The 11,810-nt window shown below is 32.9% G+C and overlaps 1 pseudogene across 1 annotated transcript; it reads right to left on the bottom strand.

The window, feature by feature from the left end:
* Positions 1-8,949: 8,949 nt before the first annotated feature.
* LOC120084894 (agamous-like MADS-box protein AGL62 pseudogene) lies at positions 8,950-9,795 on the bottom strand (annotated as a pseudogene). The gene has a single exon (XR_016532369.1). The product of XR_016532369.1 is annotated as an agamous-like MADS-box protein AGL62 pseudogene (transcript).
* Positions 9,796-11,810: the final 2,015 nt, after the last annotated feature.

Raw genomic sequence — 11,810 nt, 5'->3', positions numbered from 1 at the left:
TATCACACTGTTGATTGGTTAAGATGGACACATAATATATATGTAATAAAGAGAGTTCCGCTGTCGGTCTTTAGTGGAGTTCCTGGAAGTTAAAGGATGGTGGCTCCCGTGACTAAAGAATTTAGTCAGTTATTCACGTATCGTTGGAGCTTCGAGCTACATGTCCATAAGGTCCCCTTGGTGGCTCAATGAATTCAAGTTGAGAATCAGTTCTTGGTGTTGATTTGAAATGTTCAAATTGACAAGAGGTAATTCGATTATATATGATATGATCGGTATGATGTATGAGATACATCTAGTGGAGGGTTAATGTAAATGAGATTTATATTAAGAACCATGGAATAAAAAAAGAGTTATGGTTTATATTTCCATGAGATGAAATATTGAAACTATAGTTTATAAATATAGTATGGTAAGTTGGTTATCATTATATTTATAATAATATTAATTATTGGATAATTATCTCTTTTTCTCTAATAACCAATTGAGTGGGAGGTTATTGGTGGTTTCATGTAACTGTGAGATAAAAGGAAAAATGTTTTCCTAATTTTAGTAAGTTTAGTAATGTTGATTTTGAGAATTCCATTCTCGAAAATTACTCACGGAAAGGTTGTCAAGTAAATACGATTTACTAAACGATAGCTTGGAGAGACTAGACGATCGTGGAGTGTTTCTATATGATAGTCACTCAGTTGGCCGATGAGCTAAACAATCTCATAGCTTTTGTTAAATGATTGGGCATCGTCTATACAATAGACACTGTCATCTCCCACTTGCTCAATCGTTTACACGATTGTTCTCTTCCGATCTCTACCTCTAACAAAGTCCAGACAGAGCCCAGACTTCTAGATTCTCACACCGAGAATACCAAGGTAACCTTTGTGGTTGTGTCATACTCAACTCAACATTGTCGAGGTTCTGTGGAGACCGTTCGTTGCATTCGTTGTGTTTGTGACCTTGGTGATCGCTTTGTTTGAGTTCGTTGTGATCGTGCAATATAGCGGTCGTGGTGTACGAGCGTGCAGTCTTGTGAGTTGATCGAGCGTTCGTGATCAAGAGGTCTTGAAGATGAGTCTTCAAAGGTATGTGAATTCTTCCCTTGTTCGTGTAGTAAAGCATGCTGTAATTTCTGTTTTGCGCATAGCCTGCTGTTTATGTTTGAGATTGTAATTGTGTTGTTCATATACGATTGAAATTTGGAACGATCTTTTCGCTGCTCATGTAAATCCTCATGTTCGATTTCCTTCATTGATGACTTTGAGTGTGGGGATGGCTTGACGGACTTTGTTGCTCATATGGAAGAGCGTATTGAAGAACAAGACAGCTCCCAGAAAGCAATAATTCATATGGTGTTTGAGTTATCCGAAGACTTTAGAGTCGATCTCTATGTCGTCTGGAAAAAAAGTGTAGACATCAGTGCAAGAGTCAACCTCATCATGAGAGCGGTGGGAAACCAAGCCCCAACAGGGGGTGCAGTCTAATTCAACAGGTAAAAGTACCCGAGCCTAAGCCCTTGTGTATGGCTCGTGACCTGAAAGTGCTAGAAAATGTTATCTTTAATATGGAGCAGTACATCAGAGCTGCGAACACAACTACTAAAGAGTTAAAGATCACTTTGGTGACAATACATCTAGCAAAGAATGCCAAGTTATGGTGGAGGTTCTGTTTCATGGACATCCAAGAGGGTTAATGCATCATCGACTCATGGGAGAGATTGAAGCAGGAATTGCAATCGTAGTTCTTTCCCAAAAATGTTGAAATTTTGGCAAGACGTAAACTACGAGAATTGAAACATGCTAGCACTATTAGGGACTATAATTTTTCGGGCTGGTATTGGACATATGGGATACGTCTGAAAAAGACAAAGTTTTCTGTTTTTTTTCGAAGGTCTGAAACCGTAGTAAAAAACAAAACTATATGAACATAGAGTATAAGATCTCCCGGCCATATACGCAATGACCAAATGATCATTTGACTTAACTGACGAATCTCAAGATGCAATACTCGAGATCCCCAACTAGAGAAAGTAAGAGCAACTGCTCAAGCCCACCGAGAAATAGTAGGGAGACAGGGACACTAATGGGGATGGTAAACCACTTCAACAAAAGACTGGAAATACGTGGTGGGGCCCAATTGACAGAAATTTTTATAATTACCCCCTATCCTATTATATATCCAGGGGGTAGCACAAGACAAGTGAATATCTGAAATGAGCAGCCTTTAATGCCTTTGCCTCATTAGCTTCAAATTTGAAAGGCAAAACTGTTCATAAAGAGGAGGGGAATATGCAAGCAGAGGAAGATGAAATCCCAAAAATTGGAGCTCTAAGATTCTTATCTGCCCTTCAAAGGAATATGGGAGAAACAAAGGAACCCCAAAAATGAGGATTAATGTATGTAGATGCTTGGGTTAACCATAGACCGACCAAAAATATCATAGTCGACTCTAGAGCCACCCATAACTTTATATTTGAAACAGAAGCCAAAAGGTTGAATCCTTGTTTGGAAGGAGGCACAGGGAAAATGAAAGCAATGGACTCTACGGCCTTGTTTATTACAAGAATGGTAAAGAGAACAGTCGTAAAGTTGGGAGATTAGAGTGGTTGATCATCAGTCATCGAGTAATCGAGTAATCGATCATCGAGTAATTGAGTACCATCGAGTAAATACCAAAATGCTATCGAGTAAATGCTACTGAGTAAATACCATCAAGTAAAGGCCATCGAGCATCAAGTATCAAGTAAAGGCCATCGTGCACAAGTATCTAGTTTTTCAATGTCACGAACTTTTTTTTAGCAACTCTTGAAGACAGAACGCTCACTTCTGCTGCAAAACTCGATGCGTTGTAACTCTCCCCACATCATTGCAACGCTCTAGATTTTGATGCGATTCATCCCGAATGCCTTGCGCAACCAAGCGTCAGCGTAAAGTTACAATTTTATCTCAGTGCTTCTTGCTTTTCTACGATTTAGCGTTGTAACGCTGGCCTTGGCGTCACGACGCTATGCCTGCTGGTATAAATTTTGTTGTTTCAGTTTCTCAGCGGGGGGAGAAGAGAAAAGAAAAACTTAACTTTTTAGAGAGAGACTTCGAATTTACAGAGCTATTTCTTGTACATTTTTTAGAGATTAAATCAATTTGTATTCGATCCTTGTACCAATGATACAACTATCAATGGATTGTTTGAAGAATTTCATCATCCATGAGTAGGTAATCTTTTTTCTTGGGGAACTATATAGATTAGCACTTTCTTGAGACTTTTCTTTGAATTTTATTTCATATAATTACTTTCTTATGAACGTTCTTGTTGAGATTTAGAATAAAATTGATTAAGATTGAATTGGCGACTCAAGATTTATCAATTTTTGTATGCAAAAATTACATAGTTCTATAATAAAATTGTAATTATGATTGCAAAAATTAGTAGTCTTGATAAAAGTGTGGACTTCTTTTCCTCTTTTCTTTAAAGAACCTATTAGTTCAAAAAATTCATGCAATCAATCTTTTTTAGTCTTTTGATTTCAAGATTGGAATAGTTAAGAAAACCCATGAATTTAATGCAATTTAGGGATTAATTGTGAATGTCTTTAGGAAGCAATTAAGACCTAGATTAGGGTTAATTGTGAAATTAGTTAATTAGGGCATTAGGAATTTATTTTTAATGAACATTGAATAATCTAATTGCATGATTTTTTGTTAAGTCAATTATAGAATTGTCTAGTTTACATAAAATCCCAAGATTTCATTTCAATTGAGTCTTATCTCATAATCTCTCTTACTTCTCTCATTAATAAATTTTCTATATCAAATCTTGTTTTTTTTCTTTCCACTTAGTTAGTTTCTAGTTCTTCAAAACAAACAACCCCATTTAATCTTTTGCATTTTGAAATTCAAGTAGTTTATTTTATGTCAATTAATAGAGGTTCTATTGGGATCTACCTCTTACTCCACTATTATTGCGTGTTAGTTCTAATTGTAGTTAGAGTATTATAAATTTCATTTGTTTGGGTAAGATAGAATTGACGACACCTATTTTAGATCAAACAAATAGTCCTAGGAGTAATAGAAGTCATTTTAAGAAATTTGGGCTAAAAAAGATTAAAAAAAAAAAAAACCAAGAAATCAACAAAATTGAAGAGAACCAAAATAATTACCAAAATTCTATCAGAAGTAGTGTCATGACCCTCGCAGAAGCGTTAAACAATGTTTGAAGACAGAATGCACCCATTAGCTGCAAAACAGGACACCGTTGAAATTCTGCCAAGAGCGTCGCAACGTTTCAGAGATTGACGAAATTGTCTGCACGAGCGCGCTTTGCGCAATCCAGCATAAGCCAAGCGTTTCGACCCTGGCCCACATTTCTTTTTTTTTTTTTTTTTACGATTTAGCGTTGCAACGCTAGCCTTAGCTTCGCGACGTTACACCTGTGAATATAAAAACTTTTCTTTCATTTTTGGCAAAGGGAGACATAATTTTCATGGAGTCGGGATTTTCTCTCTTCATCAATTGATCTCCTTAGTAAATTTGTTTCCAATTAGTTAGAAAGTTGTGAGCTCTTAGAGACCCTAGGCCTACCGCTCCATGGGAATGTAAGTGAGTGAATAGCTAGTCCCATGCAAGTTTCTCGGTTTCCTTTATCCTGTTGCAGAAATATGCAAAAAAGAAAGGCTTCTATTCTTGTGAATTAGAAAGCACTAAAAAAAACTTGTGCATATTTTTGTTTTTTTCTTTGATTGTAAACAATATAATGAATTTCTTCATAGATTTCTCAATGGATTTGGGAAGTAATTTCTTCAATCTTATTTCTTATTTTAAGGATTCTTGCAATCTTCTTGAGTTTTATGATTTTCTTTACATTTTGTATTCTGAATTTATGGATCTTTGAATCAATTTTAAGTTCTAAAAGCATGTTTAGGGATCTTTATCTTTTAAGCATTTATAGCCAAGATTCTTAGTTTGCTACAATCTGGATTGAATATGTTGCTTGAATGCATTCATATATAAGAATGTCTAACTAAGGTCTACCAAACGACAATAGTTAATTTTGTATTTGATGGTTATTCCTAGAATACATAAATTGCTAGATTCAAGGATAATTTCGGTTAATTGAATATGGCTATCTTGACGATAATCGACATAATTGAATTCTCGAACTTAATGCATATGTTTTCTATTCTATATGGACGCTATCGAATCCAATAGGATTAAAGGCATATAGGTTTATAAAGTTAGGCCTTTCCAACTTTAATCAATGTTTAGAACGCTTTCTTGATTAGATTTCGCTAGTTATCCACCTTTGTAGAGGTTAGCCTAATCGAGTCAAGTGAGTAGCTGTATGCATAATTCGTTTGCTTAATTAATTTGTAGAAATCAATTATAGAATTTACAAAGAATGTCTAATTTGAACTAGAAATGAGAATGAACAATACTTGTTCACATGTATTCTCTTTCTTTTAATTTCAAGTATGTTTCTTACTTTATCAAAACCCCCATTTTTATCGCTTTCATAGTTGAATTTAGCTTAAGAAAAGATTAGAAACAAGCTTTCCCTATGGATGATCCCGTACTTGCCACTTATGCTACTTGTTAGTATAAGATGTACGTTTCGGTGATTTATAAATATTTTGTTTTGGTCAAATTCGAACTAATGACATCGATTCGAACGTGAACAATCTACGCCCACCGTTGTGCATACCGGGATCAAACAACTGAATAAGGTAAAGATGATCTCAACCCTTTAGTTGAAGAGGGACCTTACCCACAAGTTAGTTGAAACGATGGAAGAGAAAGGCCCTCAAGACATTCTATATGTCTTGGAAAAGTGTCGTGATATCGAGTCTGACAGCTTACACAAGTTCCTGCCTCCACAGAGGTGGATTGACCAAGAGATTGTACGTGGTAGACAATCATTCATGTTACACACTGTAGATAACCATTGTGCGAATAGAAGTCCTCAAGCTCGCAAATTCACTAGAAGATGAATACAGTCTTTCGACGTAGCTTATACTTACGTAGAGAACGCATCAAAGCACACGAACAGGTGGAGGAAAAGGGAGCACAAACACCAAGAGTTCCTATTAGGGGACAAACTTCGGGTAGGATTGCACCCAGAATAGTTTCGATTGCAAGGAAAAAAAGAATGTCGCCTCGTGAGGAGAAATGAAGGATCGATGGAAGTCATCAATAAGGTTGGGAAAGTCTCTTATCAAGTACAATTACCTTCGTGGATGGAGATTCATCCTATTATCCATGTAAGTAATTTGAAGCCTTATCACCCCAACCATGCTGATGAGCGATGTAGTGTTGTGACATGTCCACCTGTCACGATGAAGAGAATGATAGAGAAAGAAGTCGATGAGAGACTTGCTAGAAGAAGCAACAAAGTTAGAAGAACATGACAAGCTTTATAAAAGCGGCTTTTGCCATTCTCAATCGCCTTCATTACCCTACAGAGGAAAAGCCGAGATATTGAACAACGAACATATGATGGAATTCCTTGCCTTACTTGAGATGAAAGGGAAGGTCTAGAAGAGTTCTTGGAGAGGTGGAAAAGCCTCCAAGATAGAGAATTCAGTTAGGAGCGCGCAGAAGACCTTAAGAAAACTGCTCAACAAATTGCTGAATTCGAGTAGAGTTTGAGTGGGGGAGAATGTCAGGGTCATGCTTGTCTAGGGCATGTTGCCCATGGCCGAATGTTCGACTCCACCTCTTTTTAACATGCTTTCATCCTACGTATTTCATTTTGCTGGTTAGTTGACTTTCTATATAATTTTCCTTGTGTATGACCATTTGCCTGTTTCTATATGCAAGGGTGGTAGATGTCTTTTTGTTCAGAATATACTATGTTGGGGTATGACTAGTTGTCCTATCTCCACATCCGAGAGTTGTATGTTATAAAGCTTTATTGTCTTCTATTGATTTCTAGTTGTAGATTAATTTCCATTGCTCAGTCATGCTTTCAAACGCTTGCGAAAACTTTTTTTTTTCTAAACCCATTTTCTAAAACATTTTCTCAAGAACGGAGGTGGAGGTTAGAAGAAATTTCCATTGTGCCACTGGCTATTCGAATTTAGATTGGCTGACTTGTCCAAAGGTGAGAACAAGTGTCGCCCAATCGCCTTGAGATCCTTATAAGAGTGCGATTGTGGCACGTAGCGCACTCCTTGTGAATTAGATTATAAAGTTCCTCTAGCTACTAAAGTCCTAGCCATCCTTGAAGGGATTTGGTTTGTTGCATCTTTGTCATGTCCTAATTTGATCATGGAATTAGATTGTCTGCAAAGTTATCAAATTGATTTCTGGTGAAGTGACTTGTTCTATTTTGGTTGATCGTTATAATAAAGAGATTAGAACTTTTGCGAGGAACTTTTCCTGAGTTTCTTTTAACTTTTGCTCTTATGATTATTATAAGGTTGTGATCATGTTGCCAATAATGCTAGATGATCTTGTGGCCTAAACGTGGACTATTGGCTATCCTCTCTTTCAGATTGGATAGTAAATCAAGCTGTTTAGACGATTATCCTAAATAAAAGTATGTATTCTTTATTTATTTGGTAAAAAAAAACTCAACATACTAAATAAAATTCTTATGTTTTATTTATTTAAACGAAAAATACCTTCTTAATCTTAATTTGTAAGAATAGGTTTTTTATTTTAAATAATTATATGATTTTTCTAATTTAAAATGTTATAGGATTATTGAAAATAATAATTAAAAAAACTTTATGTATTCAAAACCTTTCTTTTAGTACAATAATATTCAAAACTTACGACTGAAAAAAAAAAAGAGGGGGAGAGAGAGAAGTAATTTTTCCATATTTCAAGATAGGAATATAGTAATAAAAAATACAACATTTAAGTAAAAAAAGAAAAAAGAAAGTTCACAATTCTTCATGAAACTTTTACAAAAGAGTTCTCCATTCTGGTGAAGCTTCATGATTCATCAACTACTCGATGAACACTTTAAAGAAAAAAAAAATCAGAGTAACTCAACAAAAATCTAGAAAAACTCTAATCCCGTCGCAAAAATATCGCGATGACGACATCATTGGTTGTGATGACTATTAGGGATATAAGTGGATCCATTCGACTCAATTATATGCAAAATTGGGGCCGAGTCACCATTTTGATGAAGGGAAATGCAATAACCAAGCCAAACTAACTAATCAAACAAATTCGCGCAACTCGCACGCCCAAATATGATGGGTCAATTTCGTATCAATCAACCAAAAGTGGGAACGCCCAAAAATGATCCCCATTCACCTTGCGTATTTCAGAAAAAAATAAATAAATAAATAATAAAAAAAAATTCCTCGTCTCGTTTGTGCTATGATTCTAGTTCATAACTCGAATTTTGATAATTCTTTAATTCTTCAGATCATAATCAATTGTTATTGATTTTTAGTTGTTCCAATCAATTCTAATCTATTTTTATTTCTTAATTTTTATATATTTATTTTTATCTTTTAATTATTTTATATTGTTTCTTTTATTATTCTGAATTTAAACTAAAAATTTACAAGATTTACCTTTCATAAAATATCACTGAGTAGTTAATTAAAGATGTAAAACTGGAGAAAAAAATTTGAATACCTAAAACTTTAAATTTTAAAATTAGAACTTTTGAGGTTGAGTTTGAATTTTACAATAGAAGAAAGCATCTCTTATAATTGAAAAATTCATAATCAAATTAGAATTAGGAAAAATAATTAATTTATACTTTTTTCAAAATCTTTTAATTTAGTAATAGGTTTAGTTGTTTAGATTTTTTTTTTTTTTTTTTTTTTTTTATCTTTTAGCATAGATTTACCGATTTTATTTTATTTTATTAATTGAGTTCTTAAATACAATTTAGAATAATAAATAATGATTTCAAATTTTAACTTTTAAATTTTTAATTAAATATGGAATTTGAAAAAACTGTAATCAATAATTGTTTCAAATTCAACACTTTTGGAAATCGGATGGCAGTAAAATTCAATATTAAATAGTAAATATAATAAATAAATAACACATTAATTCTTAACTCCTTAAGAACCGGAGGAACCATATTGAGTTGATTTGATTAACTAACACTTCAACGTCAAGGAATTAACGATAAATGGGAAAGGAAAGCTAAAACAATTTAGAAATCGGAACCCGAGGAATTTTAAAATTTCTGTCAGCTCGGGTAGACAGCCGGCGCGCGAGCTAAGGAACCGAAGCCGACCACCATTTGGTCTTCACGTGAAACGACCACATCACCGGCTGCGGCGGCGGACGGCGGTGGTAATGCTGGTAACAGAGGCCCTCCGATTCTTATCGACGTCAATTGCTCAACTCTCTCTGCCACTTTGGCTCTCAAATTCATCAATGCCGATCGAAACTCCTTCAATTCTTTCAATCTCATTCCTTCCACCGCCTCCCGCCACCAAAATCCGCCGTTCTTCCTTGAATTTTCTGCCGCACGAATCAATTCCGCCGCTCGTTTCTTCTCTGCCTCAAACTCCAATGCAATATCAGTGAAATCACGATTAAACTCCGCTACAGGAATATAACTCTCTGCTTGCTTTGGCGGAGACAAATTTCCGGTGAGATAGCGATCCAAAAGCACATCGACATCCGGATGACCGAAACAAAAAATCTTATCATTGGGAGAGAAGACAATAATGGCTACCTCTACTCCGCAAAGAATAGCGAGCTCGCTAGCTTTCTTGAAAAGTCCAACACGACGTTTCGAAAACGTTACTTGTTTACTGCTCTTCTTCTCTAACTTTTTTATTTCGATCTTTTGACGGCCGAGGGTTTTCTTCATTGAAATTGCTTTGTAATTTCTCCATTGAAGACGAAGACCAAGCTTCTTTATATAGCAAGTTCAATTATTTTTTTAGTTTTGGTAATTTCCCAAATCAAAAGACTGTACCAATTTGATTGGAGAGTCTGATTTGGAAATATATGGAATGAAATTTTGTCCAAACAAAATAATATATGGAAAATATTTTCGTCCGATTTTAATTTAGTCATATGTTATAATTTTACTATTGAGTTTTTGAGTCTTATTTTAATTTGGTTCTTATGTTTCAAAACTTATATTTATAATCTTTATTTTTTTATTAAATACTCACTTTTAATTATTATTATATATAAATTATGTATATTGCACTTGTTTCATAATATTAAAAATGAAATTCACTTATATAAGAAGGATGTCTTCCCTAGAGATATCCAAAAAATTTACGAGGTAGGGATCCATGGGGACCCGCCCCGAATACACGGGAATGGGGAGGGGGGAGAAATCTTTTTCCCATTTACAATTCAGGGTCGGGGAATATATTCCTTATGCCCCATCCCGACAATATATATAGATGTTTTAATTATTTAAATTCAATATTTTTATTACTTTAATTCTTTAGATGTTGTAATATTTAAAATAAGATGCTAAATGTTGAATTTTAATTTTTACAAATTATAAGAATTTAGCAGTTTAATTATATTTTTTAAATTGCTATTATTATTTTAATTATTAAAATTGATAATATTTCATTTAAATGAAAATTCTATTGAAAATGTTTAAAAAATTGTAATATATATATATATATATATATATATATATAATTGAATTTTTTTAAAAAAAATCTTAGAAAAAATAAAAGTGAAGAATACCACCCTTAAATTTTAGATTTTTTTTATCAATTTAAATTTTTGATATGAAGATAATAAACAAACTAATAATATTTTCATTTATGATTAGAAGACTTCAAAATAAAAGTATGCCACTCTTATTAGAATCAAAAACCTATTTCTATTATGTTTGCTTTTAAACTGACTATTAAAAAAAACAAAAACAAAAACTATCCAATCTAAATCTCAATTTAAAAGATAGATTTCAATTTCAATTTCAAAATAAAAAATTAATTGAATAAGAATAAATATAAAGAGGAAAAGGAATAGATGATGATGTCATCCTCCTTTTTCCATCTAATTATGGCTACACTCGTTAAAAAAATTCACATTAAGTTAGAAGTTTAAAAAATAGAAAAATAGTTTTAAGGTGTGGTTTAAAAAAATGGGTGCACCACAAATATTGAAGAAATGTCTACCTATAAAGGTACAAAAAGAAGAAAACAAAATCGTTAATGAAACATTAAAAAATAATAATAATAAGAGAGAAAGATACCTTCGACAAGTTCTATTGAGTTGCAGAAAGAAAAATATTTTGTTAACAAAATAAAAAAAAATTAAAATATCATAATGGAACCAAATATTAAGTCAGACACCTTAGAAATTGAGAATGTAATTTAGTCGTAGATTCAAAAAATTAAAGCAAAAAAAAAAAAAAAAGAGAGAGAGAGAGATCAAGTTAACAAAATTAAAACCAAAACAAAAAGAAAAAAAAAAAAAAAAACAACAAGAGCGTAACTCAACTGGCATATCCAGTGAAAATTGAAGGTTTGACTTAGCTATTTATTAAGAAATTTTAGATTTGAAATCTTAATTTGATTTTATAAAATTAATTTAGATTTGATTTTTTAAAAATAATTTAGATTTGTGATTTATAATTTGGAGGGATGCTCATCAATGTGGATTTAGAATATCTGAGAATTTTTTTCAATTTTAGATTTTTTTTTTCAATATTCGATAAAATGAAAATGAGATTTTTTTTTAAACAAGAATTTTAGAAAATCTTAGTTTTCTTTTAAACAGAATTATAGATTTTTTTTTTTTTTTTTTTTTTTTTTTGAAAATGTATAACGTTAAAGCCATAAAAACAGGAAACATTTTAATTACTAATTTAATATAAAAATTTAATTAAAAAAACGTGAATGATAACTT

This window comes from Benincasa hispida, chromosome 9, assembly GCF_027475165.1.
Source record: "Benincasa hispida cultivar pf3 chromosome 9, pf3_genome.v1.1, whole genome shotgun sequence".
NCBI classification, from domain to species: domain Eukaryota; kingdom Viridiplantae; phylum Streptophyta; class Magnoliopsida; order Cucurbitales; family Cucurbitaceae; genus Benincasa; species Benincasa hispida.
The sequence above is the reverse complement of the archived record's forward strand: the minus strand, read 5'-3'. Positions and strand labels throughout refer to the sequence as shown.